Source organism: Rutilus rutilus (genome assembly GCF_951802725.1).
Source record: "Rutilus rutilus genome assembly, chromosome: 2".
NCBI classification, from domain to species: domain Eukaryota; kingdom Metazoa; phylum Chordata; class Actinopteri; order Cypriniformes; family Leuciscidae; genus Rutilus; species Rutilus rutilus.
Genome location: NC_140210.1, coordinates 269,623 through 286,589, shown reverse-complemented (window position 1 = coordinate 286,589; position 16,967 = coordinate 269,623).

Sequence of the window (16,967 nt, the reverse complement as noted above, 5' to 3'; positions counted from 1 at the left end):
TCTCTCCCTCTCTCGCCCTCTCTCTCTCTCCCTCTCTCTCACCCTCTCTCTCCCTCTCTCTCTGCCTCTCTCTCCCTCTCTCTCTCTCTCTCTCTCTCTCTGCCTCTCTCTCTCACTTTCTCTCCCTCTCTCGCCCTCTCTCTCTCTCTCTCCCTCTCTCTCGCACTCTCTCTCCCTCTCTCGCCCTCTCTCTCTGCCTCTCTCTCTCTCTCTCTCTCTGCCTCTCTCTCTCTCTCACTCTCTCTCCCTCTCTCGCCCTCGAGTATCTGTCAGTATGGATGAGTGTCTTCAGGGCCGGTGAAACGAGGCTGTTTTTGACTGGATCTGAAGCTTTAGAGACACTGCTAAACTGTCGAGTCAGCTTCATTTATACAGCGCTTTTTACAATACAGATTATTTCAAAGCAGCTTTACAGAGATAACAGGAAAATAATGTTTCTGCTGTACAGAAGAAAATAGTGTAATAGTCCCTGGTGTCCTGGACACATTTCACCCATTGGCCCTAACCAATCATGGCCTCCTAATGATCCCCATCCACTGAACTGGCTGTATCACTCTCTCTCCTCTCCACCTATAGCTGGTGTGTGTGTGTGTGTGTGTGTATCTTGGTTAGTTAAATGCAGAGGACAAATTCCAAGGATGGGTTTCCATACTTGGTCTTCACGTAAAAGAAAGCCAAAGTAAAAACTCCATTAAACCGTTGTTAACATTCTTGATGAATAAATGAGACAGATGATAAATCATTCACCAAAACCTCTTCAAAAATGAATGTGGCTGTAATAACATGAACATGCATTAGCTGCAGAAAAGGACAGCGTTTTAATGCGACACGATTTCAGTGTCTGACTCTTGCGCTCCTATCGGGAAAAATCACATTCCTGAAACATAGTGCAGAACTCAAGGCCCTTTCACACCGACCGTCTCTGTATCAGAAGCTCAACTTTATGCAAATGAGCAGTGATGTAACATACCGACTACCAATGGGAAGCAGCCGTCACTGAGCTCCAGCGAATCACTGTCAGTGTGAGCAACACAGAAACACATCCTTCAGCCCGTCAATCACACTCTTCCTCAGGGTCTCGTTCTCCAGGACAAACATCGAAACATTCGAAAATCAAGATGCATTTACTGGACAAGCAAAACGACTGAAGATATTAAAGGAGTTGTTCACTTTAAAATGAAAATTAGCCCATGATTTACTCTCCCTGAAGTCATCCTAGGTGTATATGACAATTATTCTTTCAGACGAACACAATCGGAGTTATATTAAAAAATGTCCTGACTCTTCCAAGCTTTCTAATGGCAATGAACGGCTGGTTTTGAAGTCCATAAAAGTGCATCTATCTATCATAAAAGTGCATCTATCCATCATAAAGTGCATCTATCCATCATAAAAGTGCATCTATCCATCATAAAGTGCATCTATCATCATAAAAGTGCATCTATCCATCATAAAAGTGCATCTATCATCATAAAAGCGCATCTATCCATCATAAAAGCGCATCTGTCCATCATAAAAGTGCATCTATCCATCATAAAAGTGCATCTATCATCATAAAAGTGCATCTGTCTATCATAAAAGTGCATCTGTCAATCTTAAAAGTTCATCTATCCATCATAAAAGTGCATCTATCCATCATAAAAGTGCATCTATCCATCATAAAAGTGCATCTGTCCATCATAAAAGTGCACCTATCCATCATAAAAGTGCATCTATCCATCATAAAAGAGAATCTATCCATGCATCTATCCATCATCTATCCATCATAAAAGTGCATTATCATAAAAGTGCATCTGTCCATCATAAAAGTGCATCTATCTGTCACGGTTCATGAATTCACTGACTCTTCCTCGTGCTGTGTTTGTGTATGTGTGTGAGTGTGGGCGTGGTCGCTGATCACCTTCTACGTGTTCATTCAATAAATCTGTTTTTTCGCAGTTGCATCTTCTGTCATCATTTACACGTCACAGAACGATCTGACCATCATGGATGCAGCGAGAACCCCAGACCTGGCCGAATTCCTTTCCAGAAGCGCCACAAGGATGGACCAGCAGGAGGGGAATTTAGCCCTGACTGGCCGCGCTGTACAAGCCTTGGTAGCGCAGGTGTCCGAGCTCACCCAGCGGATTCAAGAACTAGCGACACCCACTGCGCCACCCACACCGCCAACTCCCCCCACGCCCTCTTCGACCAACCATCCACCTGAGCCAAGATTACAAGCTCCAGAGAGATACAACGGTGAGCCCCAGTTTTGTAGAGCATTTCTAACCAAGTGTTCCATGTTTTTTGCTCTGCAACCCCAGACTTTTGCTTCTGAAGAAGCCAAGATGGCTCTGGTTCTGACCCTGCTGTCTGGACGTGCGGCTCTGTGGAGAACGGCGGTGTGGGAGAATCAAGATCTATGCTGTTCCTCGTTCCAGTCACTCTCGGCAGAGATGAGGAGGGTGTTCGATCGAGCGGTGGCTGGAAGAGAAGCTGCACGTCAACTAGCTGATCTTCGCCAGGGAAGTCAATCGGTCGCCGACTACTCGATCGAGTTCCGCACCCTCGCCGCAGAGTGTCACTGGAACGAGGAGGCGCAGTGGGATATGTTCCTGCATGGGCTGGCTGACCGTATCCAGAGGGAAATCTACACTTTGGATCTCCCGAAGGATCTTAATGGACTTATCGAGCTGGCCCTGCGAGTGGATGCCCGACTGCAGCGGGTGGAGCAGCATTCCCGCAGGACCCTGGTTCCTGAGGCCTTCGAACCCCCTCGAGCCAGTGGTGGTGATACGGTCAGCCCAACCTTCGATCACGAGCCCATGCAGGTGGGTAGAGCTCGGCTCTCCCGGGAGGAGAGAGAAAGACGGAGATCCCGGGGGTTATGCCTTTACTGCGGAGGAACTGGTCATTTCATCAACACCTGCCCCGTAAAAGATAGGACTCGGCAGTAAGCAGGAGGCTACTGTCGGGCGGGATCTCCACCAGCAAGACCTCCTCCACTCTCCTCCCGGTGAGACTGCAATGGGCAACCTGATTCTACAACTGTCAAGCACTCCTGGATTCTGGGGCCGAGGGGAATTTCATGGACTTATCTTTAGCACGTAAGCTGCAAATCCCCATCATACCACTCACGAACCCGATTTCTGTCAACGCACTCAACGGACAAGAACTACCAGTCATTACATTCACTACTGATTATCTGACACTCATAACCTCAGGCAACCACACGGAAGAACTCTCATTTCTACTCCTTGACTCTCCTCACCCAGCACAATCCCAGGGTTGACTGGGGTCATAATCTTGTGTCTGCTTGGAGCACTAAGTGTTATGTGTCTTGTTTAGTGTCTGCCTGTTCTTCGGTGTCCAGTTCTGTTTTGCAGGAGGAGTCGGTGAATTTGTCTAACGTGCCCGCGGAGTACCTCGACCTGAAGGAAGTGTTCAGTAAGTCTCGGGCTGCTTCTCTTCCTCCGCATCGTCCCTATGACTGTGCTATAGATCTTATGCCAGGTACGTCTCCGCCTAAAGGCAAGTTATACTCACTTTCTGTTCCGGAGAGGGAGGCCATGGAGAAATACATTTCTGATTCTCTAGCTTCCGAATTCATTCGTCCTTCCTCTTCTCCGGCGGGGTTCTTTTTTGTTGGTAAGAAGGACGGATCTCTGCGACCGTGTATTGATTACCGAGGGTTGAACAACATCACGGTAAAGAATACTTATCCTTTGCCGTTGATGTCTTCAGCCTTCGTGCGGTTGCAGGGAGCCTCTGTATTCACAAAATTGGACTTACGCAATGCACATCATTTGGTTCGCATCAGGAAGGGGGATGAATGGAAAACCGCATTTAATACCCCCAGGGGCCATTTTGAATATTTGGTCATGCCGTTCGGGCTGTCCAACTCCCCAGCGGTTTTCCAGGCACTCGTCAATGACGTGCTGAGAGATATGGTATGGAGATATGACGTGCTGAGAGATAAAGACTTTAAAGCAGCTCCAGCTCATTCAGAATGCTGCTGCTAGATTATTAACCGGGACTAAGAAAATAGAGCACATCACTCCAGTTCTTAAAACTTTACTTTGGGTCCCAATCAGCTATAGAATAGTTTTTAAAGTAATGCTTTTAGTTTATAAAGCGCTGAATTGCTTAGGACCTGAGTACATTTCGGAAATGTTTGAAAAATATAAACCAAGCAGGACTCTTAGATCAATGAACTCAGGTCAGCTAGTGGAGCAAAGAGTTAGAACAAAACATGGAGAAGCTGCGTTTAGCGTCTCTGCTGTACACGACTGGAACAAACTACCAGAAGATGTTAGATGCGCCCCAAATGTGTTGATTTTTAAATCCAAATGAAAAACATTTATTTTTTCACGTGCTTACGATTGAGCTCTTAAACCTAGCTATACTGTTCAGCCTTACAGTTTCTTATGTGTTTTTTATTCCATCTTTTACATTTTTATTCTTTCTTGTGTCTGTGTATCTTGTACTATTATTATGATGTTTTTATTTGTTTCTTTATTATTTTTCTTTGTAAAACACATTGAATTGCTTCAATGTATGAATTGTGCTATGTAAATAAATTTTGATTTGATTTGATTTGATGGTAGACCAATTCATATATGTCTACCTGGATGACATATAGATTTTTTCTTCTTCTCTCCAGGAACACGTTCAGCACGTCAGGCGAGTGCTTCAGAGGTTGCTAGAGAATGGGCTTTTTGTCAAGGCGGAGAAATGCGCTTTTCATGCACAGTCTGTTCCTTTCCTAGGTTACATCATCTCTTCTGAGGGATTGCGCATGGACCCTGACAAGGTTAAGGCTATGATGGATTGGCCAAGTCCAGATTCCCGTAAGGCCCTACAGAGGTTTCTGGGGTTTGCCAATTTCTATCGGCGTTTTATTCGCAACTTCAGCCAACTAGCCGCTCCTCTGACTGCGTTGACCTCCCCCAGAATGACGTTCAGATGGTCCGATACAGCCGAGGCTGTATTCGCTAACCTCAAGAGCCGCTTCAGTTCAGCTCCCATCCTGATTGCCTCTGATCCATCACGTCAGTTCGTGGTGGAGGTCGACGCGTCAGTGGTGGGGGTAGGTGCAGTTCTATCCCAGCGCTCTTCCACAGATGACAAGATGCACCCTTGCACGTTTTTGTCCCATCGTTTATCGCCTGCCGAACGTAACTATGACATTGGTAACAGAGAGTTGTTGGCAGTCAAGTTAGCGCTGGAAGAATGGCGTCATTGGTTAGAAGGGTCGGGGGTACCTTTTATCATTTGGACTGATCATAAGAACCTGGAATATATTAGATCTGCCAAAAGACTCAACTCCAGGCAGGCTCGATGGGCACTTTTTTTCGGTCGTTTAGATTTTTCACTCTCGTACCGCCCGGGGTCCAAAAACATCAAACCCGATTCTTTATCTCGTATTTTTGATCCATCCGAACGCCCGGTTACTCCCGAGTGCATTTTACCCGAGAGAATAGTTATCTCCACACTCACATGGGAGGTCGAATCGAAGGTCAAGACGGCCTTAGAAGGGGAAACGCCTCCGCCCGGTTGCCCACCGAGTCGATTGTTTGTGCCAGAGGGGATTCGGTCCGACGTCATTCGATAGGGTCACTGTTCCAGCGTAGCATGTCATCCAGGGGTAAACCGCACCAGTTTTTTGGTCAAGCAACGATTCTGGTGGCCATTAATGGCTCGCGACATTCGGAGTTTTGTTTTGGCTTGCTCGGTTTGTGCCACTGGTAAGACTTCCAATCGACCCCCAGATGGGTTACTCCAACCACTGTCTGTCCCTTCGAGACCCTGGTCCCATATAGCGCTAGATTTCATTACCGCCCTCCCACCCTCCCAGGGAAAAACGGTTGTTTTGACCGTAGTGGACCGGTTCTCGAAGGCGGCTCATTTTATTCCCTTGCCCAAATTACCATCTGCCAGGGAGACCGCGGTGGCTGTCATAGATCACGTTTTTCGTTTACATGGCCTCCCGACAGACGTGGTTTCTGACAGGGGTTCCCAATTTGTGTCCAAATTTTGGCAGGAGTTTTGTAGATTACTGGGAGCGACTGTCAGTCTATCTTCGGGTTACCATCCCCAAAGCAATGGGCAAACCGAGAGAGCCAACCAAGATCTGGAGAGAGTGTTGTGATGTTTGGTGTCTAAGAATCCTTCCTCCTGGAGTCAGCAACTTTCATTGGTGGAGTACGCCCATAACTCGTTACCAGTGTCATCTACGGGCCTATCTCCGTTTCAGTGTAGCTTAGGGTACCAGCCACCAGTTTTTTCTAGCCTGGAATCCGAAGTCGCGGTCCCCTCCGTTCACGCCTTCGTCCAGAGGTGCTATCGCACATGGACCAGAGCCCGCAAGACTCTGCTCCAGGTGGGGGCACCAAGGCTAAGGCCGATCGCCACCGGTCAAAGCCTCCCGTATACGTTGTGGGTCAAAAAGTGTGGCTTTCTAACAAGAACATTCCGCTCCGCTCCGTGTCTAATAAGCTAGCTCCCAAATTCATCGGCCCATTCACTGTCACCAAGATCATTAGTCCGGTGACAGTCCGCCTCAAACTTCCTCCAGCGTACAGGAGAATTCATCCCGCCTTTCATGTTTCCAAATTGAAGCCTGTTTTTCGTTCCCATCTTAATCCGCCGGTCCCGGTTCCCCCACCGCCGCGACTCGTAGATGGGGAACCTACGTATTCGGTCAATCGTATTCTGGACTCGAGACGGAGGGGACACGGATTTCAGTATCTGGTGGACTGGGAAGGTTACGGTCCGGAGGAGAGAAGTTGGGTTCCTGTTAGAGACATTCTGGATCACTCCCTTATTGATGATTACAATCAACAGGTAGGTCCTCCTGGGAGTGCCAGGGGGCGCTCCTAGGGGGAGGGGTACTGTCACGGTTCATGAATTCACTGACTCTTCCTCGTGCTGTGTTTGTGTATGTGTGTGAATGTGGGCGTGGTCGCTGATCAGCCGCTGATTGTCATCAGCGCCAGCTGATTCTGATCAGCGATCTCTATTTATGTTCCTGGTCTTTCGTCCTGTGTTTGTCAGATAGTTGTTGGATGTATCCCTGTGCTGTGTGGTCTTCGTCTGGTGTTCCCGGTTCCCGGTTCCCGTTGGAGTTCGTGTTGAGTGTCTGTCTGCCTGCCGTCGTCGGAGGATCCTGTCTCTTCTCATCACACCACGGGTTCGTGTTGAGTGTCTGTCTGCCTGCCATCGTCGGAGGATCCTGTCTCTTCTCATCACACCACGGATTGTCGGGTTGCCCATCTGCCCCCTGCGCTACCAGGGCTCTTTGGACTGTGTGTTCACTTACCACCTTCTACGTGTTCATTCAATAAAACTGGTTTTTCGCAGTTGCATCTTCTGTCATCATTTACACGTCACACTATCCATCATAAAAGTGCACCTATCCATCATAAAAGTGCATCTATCCATCATAAAAGTGCACCTATCCATCATAAAAGTGCATCTATCCATCATAAAAGTGCATCTGTCCATCATAAAAGTGCACCTATCCATCATAAAAGTGCAAAAGGAGCAGGAAAGTCATATACACTTAAGATGACTGGACTTGATTCATTTTAAAGTGAACTACTTTAAGGGCCCTATCTTGCACCCAGCGCAATTGACTTTGTACACTGACGCATGTATCATTCCTATTTTGCACCCGCGCAAAGCGGACTTTTCCCTCCACAGAAGCACGTCGGTTAACTAGCAAATACACTTGCGCTCCCCGGGGCGGTTCAGCGCAAAGAGGAGGCGTGTTTCGGCGCAAACGTTCCCTCATGCTATTTTGCAGGTTTAGAAAACAATTCCGCCAGTGACCAGGAAAAACCTAGTCTAAAGTCAGTGGCGCGTTGGGCATGTTATTCATGCTATTTTAAGGGCGCATGCTTGGCCATAATCAATGTAGCGTGTGCACAACGCGCATTACAATTTGATGCTCTCATCTACACAGAAGCAGCCGTTTTCATTTTTGCAAATCATACATTATTACTAGGAAAAATATTAGGTCTTGTAGGTCTTGATAAGCCTAGGGCTTCTACGTATCCCTTTACGAACAGTGTGATTATTATGCAAAAAAAAAAAAAGGTTTTGTTTTTCTTGATTTTGTTTTATTTTTATTGATGGATATTTAATGTGTTGCTGTCTTTGGTTTAATTTATTTTTTAATTGTTCGAAATAAAGATTTCATTCATTTATTCATATTAATACACGAGGGAAATCATTGTTGTGTCCATGAAGATGTGAAAATAAAATAGGCATAAATCTAGCTTACACATTTAATCATACGCCCAAATTATCATACGCCTGTTTAACCGAAGCTAATTTGGGTGTGTTTGTTTCTCCATCCCCAATGTTACTTCTCTGTGTTTTACGGCCGTGACGAGGACGTCGGTCTCCTCGGCTGTGAACCGCTCCTGGCGCGCGCCTGGCAAATCCGCCGTTATAATAGGAATCCGCTTAGAAAAAGCGCGCCTGCTCTTAAAGGGAATGTGAGATGTCGCTCTGATTGGTTTATTTCACGTTACGCCCAAACCACACCTATGAATAATGAAGCTACTTCAGACCAACCCCTTTTAGATTTGCGTCGGGCGCAAGAGTCATTTATCCCGCCGGGAAAATAGCAACAGCGCCAAGACCCGCCCACAAAGTTACTTGCGCTTTGCGCTTTGACACTTGCGTTTCAGATCGTTAAAATAGGGCCCTAAGTCTTGTTTACTGAAAAAATTTATCAAAATGAGGTTAGTTTGTGCTTGAAGCAAGATATCTGCAAAATGGGGTTAGAAAATTTTACTTAATTCAAAGGGAAAACAATGTTATTTTACTGAACCCACTGGGAGATATTTGTTGGTTTTAGGCAAAAAAACTTTTACATAAAGGCAAGATTTTGTTTCATAATAGCCTATCAAAATATGGAGAATCTGTGCTTATATCAAAATTATCAAAACTGCAGTTTCTCCACTAACGGCCATCCAAGAGTAGACGAGTGTTCTGATCAAACATACAAGCAACATGTACAATCTAAATATCAAATCACAATTTTAACTGATAATTGATTATTTTTTAGTGAAAGGTTTGTTCAGCCAATCGGCTCCAGAGTCATTAGTCACATGACACTCTCGTGCCGGTCGTCCCTGCATAACGAGCAACTACACACAGTCAAACCAAAATGTATTCACATTAGTTAGTAAGCTCTCAATGGTACAGCGATAGAAGGATCCTGGGACACAGGTGAGCTTTCTTATCGCTCCGGGACACAGGTGAGCTTTCCTATCGCTCCGGGACACAGGTGAGCTTTCCTATCGCTCCGTGGGAAATAAAGGCGCTGGTAAGGCTGGAGGTGTTCAGACCAGGGGAGATCATCAGAGATGTGGATGCCGAGGAACTTGAAACCAGGCACGCGCTCCACCACAGCTAACCCTAACCCTAACTCCACCACAGCTCCACTGATGGCTCCGAGCCAGCCTGAGGTCTACGGTGATCTCCGACCCAGCCTGAGGTCTACAGTGATCTCCGAGCCAGCCTGAGGTCTACAGTGATCTCCGAGCCAGCCCGAGGTCTACAGTGATCTCCGACCCAGCCTGAGGTCTACGGTGATCTCCGAGCCAGCCTGAGGTCTACGGTGATCTCCAACCCAGCCTGAGGTCTACGGTGATCTCCGAGCCAGCCTGAGGTCTACGGTGATCTCCGAGCCAGCCTGAGGTCTACGGTGATCTCCGAGCCAGCCTGAGGTCTACGGTGATCTCCGAGCCAGCCTGAGGTCTACGGTGATCTCCGAGCCAGCCTGAGGTCTACGGTGATCTCCTACCCAGCCTGAGGTCTACGGTGATCTCCGAGCCAGCCTGAGGTCTACGGTGATCTCCGAGCCAGCCTGAGGTCTACAGTGATCTCCGAGCCAGCCTGAGGTCTACGGTGATCTCCGAGCCAGCCTGAGGTCTACGGTGATCTCCAACCCAGCCTGAGGTCTACAGTGATCTCCAAGCCAGCCTGAGGTCTACGGTGATCTCCAACCCAGCCTGAGGTCTACAGTGATCTCCGAGCCAGCCTGAGGTCTACGGTGATCTCCATGGTCTTCTGGGTGTTTAGCTCCAGGTTGTTGGTTGCACACACCATTGCTCTTCCTCATCCCTGCAGGGACTCATTGCCATCTCTGATCACACCTGCCACTGTGGAGTCATCTGAGAACTTGATTATGGTGTTGGCGCCATAAACAGGAACGGAATCGTGGGTGAACAGGGAATACAAAAGAGGGCTCAGCATGGAGCCCTGTGGCACACCGCTGTTCAAAGTGATGATGGAGGAGGAGAGGTGATCTAGCTCAACAGGTTGGCGTCTGTTAGTCAGAAAATCCAGAATCCAATTACAGAGGGAAGTGCTTATTCCAAGCGGTCTGAGCTTGGACATCAGCTTGGGGGATCACAGTTAAATGCTGAACTGCAATCAATGAACAGCATTCTGACATGTGGGTTTTGGCTGTCCAGTGGAGTTTTTGTCGGTCAGAGGAGTTGAAGAGCTCTTGTAAGTGTGTTTAGCCGGGCGGATACCCCTCCTCAGGCTGAGCTGTTAGCGTCCCGCTCCAGACCTGAAGACTGCATCTCTTACTTTGAGTAGGAGGCGAACCTCTCTGTTCATCCAGGGCTTCTGATTGGGGAAAGTTTCTATTGTTTAGTGTGTGGTCACTCTGCTCGTACACCTGTTGATGTGCTCCAGAGCAGAGCTGGTGTCAGTCTGAGAATGTGTGGTCTGTGTGCCTGGGTCGATGCTGAAGTGCGGAGTCAGCCAGATCTTCACGATCCTCGCTGTGGGTTTCACACGTTTAATGACCGGGATATACTTGGGTTATGTTGAATATCTGTCAGCTGTTAAATTTAACTACACAATTAGATAATACCAGTTTAGCTCAACCAATCACCAAGCAATGCTTAATTTTGTTCAGTCTGTGTGTAAAAAGAGCATTAGCAATTAAAGACAAAACACTTCAGCAAAACATGATCAGCTCAAAGTGTCCGAATCATTTTTCCTCCCAATGTCACTGGTAGTCTCTGTATGAAGAGTTATTGGGTGTAAATGTCACAGTTTACTTTATTTTGCTCTCCTTATAGTACAGAAATGAACTATAGTGCCCTGATCACACTAGTAAAACAATATCACATATTATATCTGGTGTCTGAGTAATCTTTGGCGTGTGTAATTACCTAGAAACCAGAACTGTGAAGCTGTGAGTCGGGCACTGACAACAAAGAATTTATTCACAAATCTGGTTAAGTATCTGAAGCACACAGTGCAGAAAGCGAGCTTGAGTGTTTGTGTGTGAGTCGAGATGAGTTGCAGTGATATAAATTACATTAATGAACCACATTTTAGGATGTTGATTAGACATGTTTGTGCAGATCAGCTTCAGGGCGAAAGCCACAAACCTCTCAGTTACACGATAAAAATAACCCTGAAAACATCAACACTGCAATATTAAAACATCTTTCTTCATCCAGTATCTTTCAAACCAGTGATTTATTGCAATGCAGAAAATGTGCAGAAAAACAGACGCTTGCATTGCATTTGAAAAAACAATAGCAAAAGGAACAATTTGTGAAAGTAAATGGAAAACACTTTACAAGAGTGACACCTGCTGTAAAACACATTAAGTGAACAGGAACGCTGCGAGAACATTAAAGTCTGATGTACATCCCTCACACAATCATCTCTCTCTCTATCTCTCTCAAAGAGGCATGAACTAACAAATAAACCTCTTTCCCTGAAAAACACAAAAAGCAATCAAAAGAAGAATGAGCTTTAGAGGTTTAGAGAGCGGATGAAAGGCGCATGCGCGGATGAGCTGCTGATCCAGGAGTTCATACTGTCCGTCGTTAACAGTGTGTGAGATTACAGTCTGTGTCACAACAAAACAAAGTACGTTGAAAAGAGAAGTGTGGATCCGTGCTCACTCTAACAGCTAACATTACCCACAATCCATCGCGCTTTGGAGGAGAATTCGCTTCAGAACTACAAAGAACAATAAAAAGTGTTAAAAAAACTACAAACATGGCGGATGTGTGACTGAAGGTTAAGTTGCGAGATAAAGGGGTTTGAGTGACTAACATTAAAAATTTAAACTGATAAAAATATTTATTTAAAGTTCTCCGTGGGGAAATGAGTAACGGCAGAGAATGTCTAATATGGCGAGAAGTTTCACTCTCACTACACTTCCGGCTTCTGAACTGGTTGCAGTTCCACTCTGATTCCATATGAGGGCGCTCACAGGACGAGTGCAGAATGAATGGAGGTCAATGGCGGTATACCCCTCAAAATCCACTTTTCTCAGGATATAATTTTTTGTCTAGTAATTTGAATGTTGTATTCGAAAGGAGATGCAAAGAAATTACACATTGCTGGGTGTTAGATTTTTTAGAGTCACTTATTTGCTTTAAAAAAGTCTTTCAAAATGTCAATGACGTCAGAATGCTGACGTCATTAGCAGAATGCTAGCGTGTTATGGGCAACAACAACTCAACCTGTAAGAAATCAAAACGACATAAGTACTCATTCATTCAACTTTCGACCTAAAACCCATGTTGAACTTGCAAAATCTACAATCACATCTGAGATTTCTCAACGGCAATCGGGTGAAAGAGACAAATTTAGCTGTCTAGCCCCATTGACTCCCATTCATTTTGCACTCATGGCGAGCGCCCCCCAGTGGAACTCTGGTGGTACTACAACCAAAATTCGGTACAATAGGGCTTAATAGGGAGTGGACAGGCTCTCCGTAGACGGGCTCTGGTAACGGCTAACTTGATCATGTGACGCACCTCAGCCTATCGTGTAACGGCAGTGACGTTATGATTACAGTTTGCGTTTCTTGTGGATTATTAGCGTGTTGGTCTTGTGAATAAATGTTCTATATTTGGTGTTGTATCGCTAGTAAAGGTACAGTAGGACTGCATTGTTTGTGGAATGTGCTTTACTGCGAAAAAATGCGTGAATATCTCGATTAGCTGCACTAGTCAAGTGACTGCAAAAACTAAGTTTAAGATTACACTAAAAACTTAATTGTATTATAATACATATTTAATTCATTAAAATTATGTGTATTTTTTTATTCATTCATTAAAAAGCATTATCATCATCATTAACGGATCGTGTCCACTGGTGCGGTGCGAGCGGAGCGGAGCGAGCGTTTTCAATTCATTCCTATGGAAGTCGAGCTTCACGCTCGCGCAGTGCATTTTGGGATTGACAGCGGACCGGAGAAAGCGTTGACAGCGACCGAGAGCGTCAAAAGGTTGGGCAGTTCTCGACTTTATGCAAATATCAAGCGAAAAACGCGGTCGGCAGCCAATTGCTGTGAGGTTCGGGATGTGATGTCTGTTTTGAGAGTTTAAAATATGCAAATTGTGCCGGATTTTATGCTGGATTTAGTGCGTAAATCATTTTGTTTACAAATTAGACGCTTTGCAGTTGTTATATATATGTTAAAGATTTTATTTTGGATGTGTTCATTGTGATTATATTGGCTGGGTTTATAAAAGTTTATAAAATTTAAAGGATCTTTGCTTGGTGCATTTGGAAACAAAGCTTGTCAAAAGTCCGCTCAGTGCCGCTGGCAACGCTGTAACGTCTCCGCTTTGGGGTGTGTCTGTTGCGAGTGTGTTTAATCTAAGTTTTTTTCAACACACGGACAGTAATCATGATCAGCGATGCACGCGATTACATTTAGAAATAGACAAGCTTTGTTTCCAAATGCACCAAGCAAAGATATCCTTTCAATTTTATAAACTTTTATAAACCCAGCCAATATAATCACAATGAACACATCCAAAATAAAACCTTTTAACATATAACAACTGCAAAGCGTCTAATTTGTAAACAAAATGATTTACGCACTAAATCCAGCATAAACTCCGGCACAATTTGCATATGTGTAAACTCTCAAAACAGACGTCACATCCCGAACCTCACAGCAAGTGGCTTCCGACCGCGTTTTTCGCTTGATATTTGCATAAAGTCGAGAACTGCCCAACCTTTTGACGCTCTCGGTCGCTCTCAACGCTTTCTCCGGTCCGCTGTCAATCCCAAAATGCACTGCGCGAGCGTGAAGCTCAACTTCCATAGGAATGAATTGAAAACGCTCGCTCCGCTCCGCTCGCAACGCGCCAGTGGAAACGCACCGTAAGGCACACATCAGTCATAGCCTACATCATTACAAGTTTCACAACATACAATATAACACAATATTTATAATTACATTATTTATTTTCTCTTTATTCATTAAAATGCATGCATACATGCCGTTATAGTCATTACAATTCAAGTCTTATCATAACTGGCAGAACCTGAAAGCCAAAGAAAGAAAACATCGGCAATTTTTACTTTTTTCAGACAATTTACAATATCATTAAATTTTACTGTTAAATACTATAGTAATGCCGTAAATGAGTCTGTCGCGACACTATTCAGCCTTCTCTTATAAAATATCCTTTTTATCATAGTAAAATCTACATATAGTTCCCAACAAAAGTATTGTTTAGCGTGAAACATGTTTTAGATTAGTCTTAAATGATCAGCTATTTCCTCACAGAAGTGGTTTATTCAGAGTGTTGTGAAGCATCTTCTCCACTGACATCCATTAACAGAAACGGCCTCTGGTCTCCTTTCCTGCTACCAGCGTTAGCATTAGCATTAGCATTAGCCGTTACGCTTCTCTGGCTGAAGCTTTCAGGCTTGCCTTCTAGCGGCTTTGATCGAGATCTTTCACAGACACACGGAGCAATAAAATCAGGGCCTGCTCAATATTAATGAGATCACGTGACTATAGGCTCTGTGCAGCTCAAGCAACAACATAAAAAATTCATATTCATGAGCTAAAGCCTCCTAAACTCACTTCCAGTTGCTGTAAATGTTGGATCGTCGCACAGATGAGGACACACATCATCTCCCATTAATGTACCATAAGATCAAATCACAACCAGCGGCAGTCGAGCAGAAGATCTGATGATGTGCAAGACATGACGACTGATGTTTGACATCTTGTGGAAGTTTTTAGCATTGAGTTTGGATCAGAAGCTTCAGTGTTTCGTTCAATCCATTGTTCCTCTGAAAAGGACAGAGCGAGCTTATAATAGTTTTACATTTAATTTTTATTTCTATTTAATTGTATATTTCTCACTCCAGTGTAGTTTAGTTTTGTTGACAAGTCATGTTGAATATAGTTACATTAATGGTGAATTTAAACATTTGAGGACATGACGGCGACCATAAAGGCATATAAAAAATATCATTCACAATTATTTTTATTTTTTTCAGAAATGTTATTTTAATTTTTATTTCAGTTTACGAAAATGTTTATTTAAATGTCGCTTTTGTCTTCATTGTAGTTTACAATAATAACCTTGGGACATAATGTAAGATGCAAGAAAAGAAAGGAAGATAATAATGGAAGAAGTGACATTCCTCTCGTCCTCTTCTCTCTCATTCCGGAGCTTCGGCACATTCCAGCTCCTCATTACCCAGACGAGCTCCTTAATGAAGTGCATTTACTGCGACGCAGACATTAACCGCTTCATCAGCATGAGGGACGAGACTCTCTCAGACACACTCATCCCAGACTCCATTACACCAATCAGCCGATCAGCGCTCGTGTCTCAGACGCACACGGGCTCATGAGATCGGTCCACACCGGTGTGAGTGTATCAGGGATGCCAGGTGGATGTTTATAGAGGGATCTGATGAAACGGACAGCAATATGCGCTCAGATCTCCATCATAATGAATGAGATAGTTTGTGTTATATTGATTTCTAGATCTATATCTTCTACTGATGAGTCTCTCAGGCCAGTTCTGATGGGGGAGAGTCAGGAAAAAATCCAACTGACCACAATATAATCATTAGAACATAAAAATACGTAGACTTTTAAAAGTAAAATCAAACTTCAGCACAAAGTCATCTGTCATTTGGTAGAAACTCTCATAGTCAACATGAACAGGCAATGCCCTCGTCATCATAAACCAAGAAAATAGATGACATTAAACATTACACACAGTTTGTTTTTGCTGAGATGAGTTATTATCAGCGGAGAGCATATTAACACCATTTTAATTCAAGAGACATTTAAGATCAAATAGTCTTTTTATGTCATGTTGATCGTGAAAAAAAGGTGCAAAAGCTGCCACTGGGACAGTGCCCTTCAAAAGGGTTCTAATATGTACACGTTTGGTACCAATATGTACCTTTGAGGGACTTATATGTACTCTTTAGGTACAAAGGTGTACCTTTTGAAAAGGTACCTCCACAGTGACAGCTTTAGTACCTTTTTTTCTGAGAGTGATTAATAATAAACCCATGAACCATATAAAAACACCACCACTAGCTGTAATGTGTGTTGTGTTTAAGTTTTGTTTTCACTCCATTTACTCTGTTCCCATTCTCCGTAGTTCCATAGTTAGTTTCCCTGTTTAATTAGTTTCCATTGTTCCAACTTCCACTTCCAACTTCTTTTTTTTTATTACTGTGTATACGAGCCCTAAGAGTTCCCCAGTTCATTTGTCCGTTATCATCTATGCTGAAAGTGTTTGTGTTACGATAATCTCCAACGATCTCCTGTGTTTTTCCCGCGTTGTGCGCTTCTGAACAGCAGAACTGTGGTCTTCCCGGCGTCCGGATGAAGCAGCGCCTCGAGGAACACCCAGGGTTTCTCCATCCCCGATCGCTCCTCATGCGCCTCTTCTGCGCTAGTTTGACCGAAAAGATGCATTCAGAGGGATTCGCCGTTCTAGAAGAGCAAGCGCAGTCGGTGAGCGCATTTTAAAGACGTGTTTCTGGATGAGGTAATTCCCGTCTACATCTTCGTCTTCATCCCTGTCCCGCATGTGTGGGATACCGCAGGCCTGAAGGGTCACGAGTGTCTCCCTGTGAAGATCTCCTTCTCCTCTGTCCTGATAAAACATTGTCAAAATGATTCCAGTTCACATGGATACGTGGAA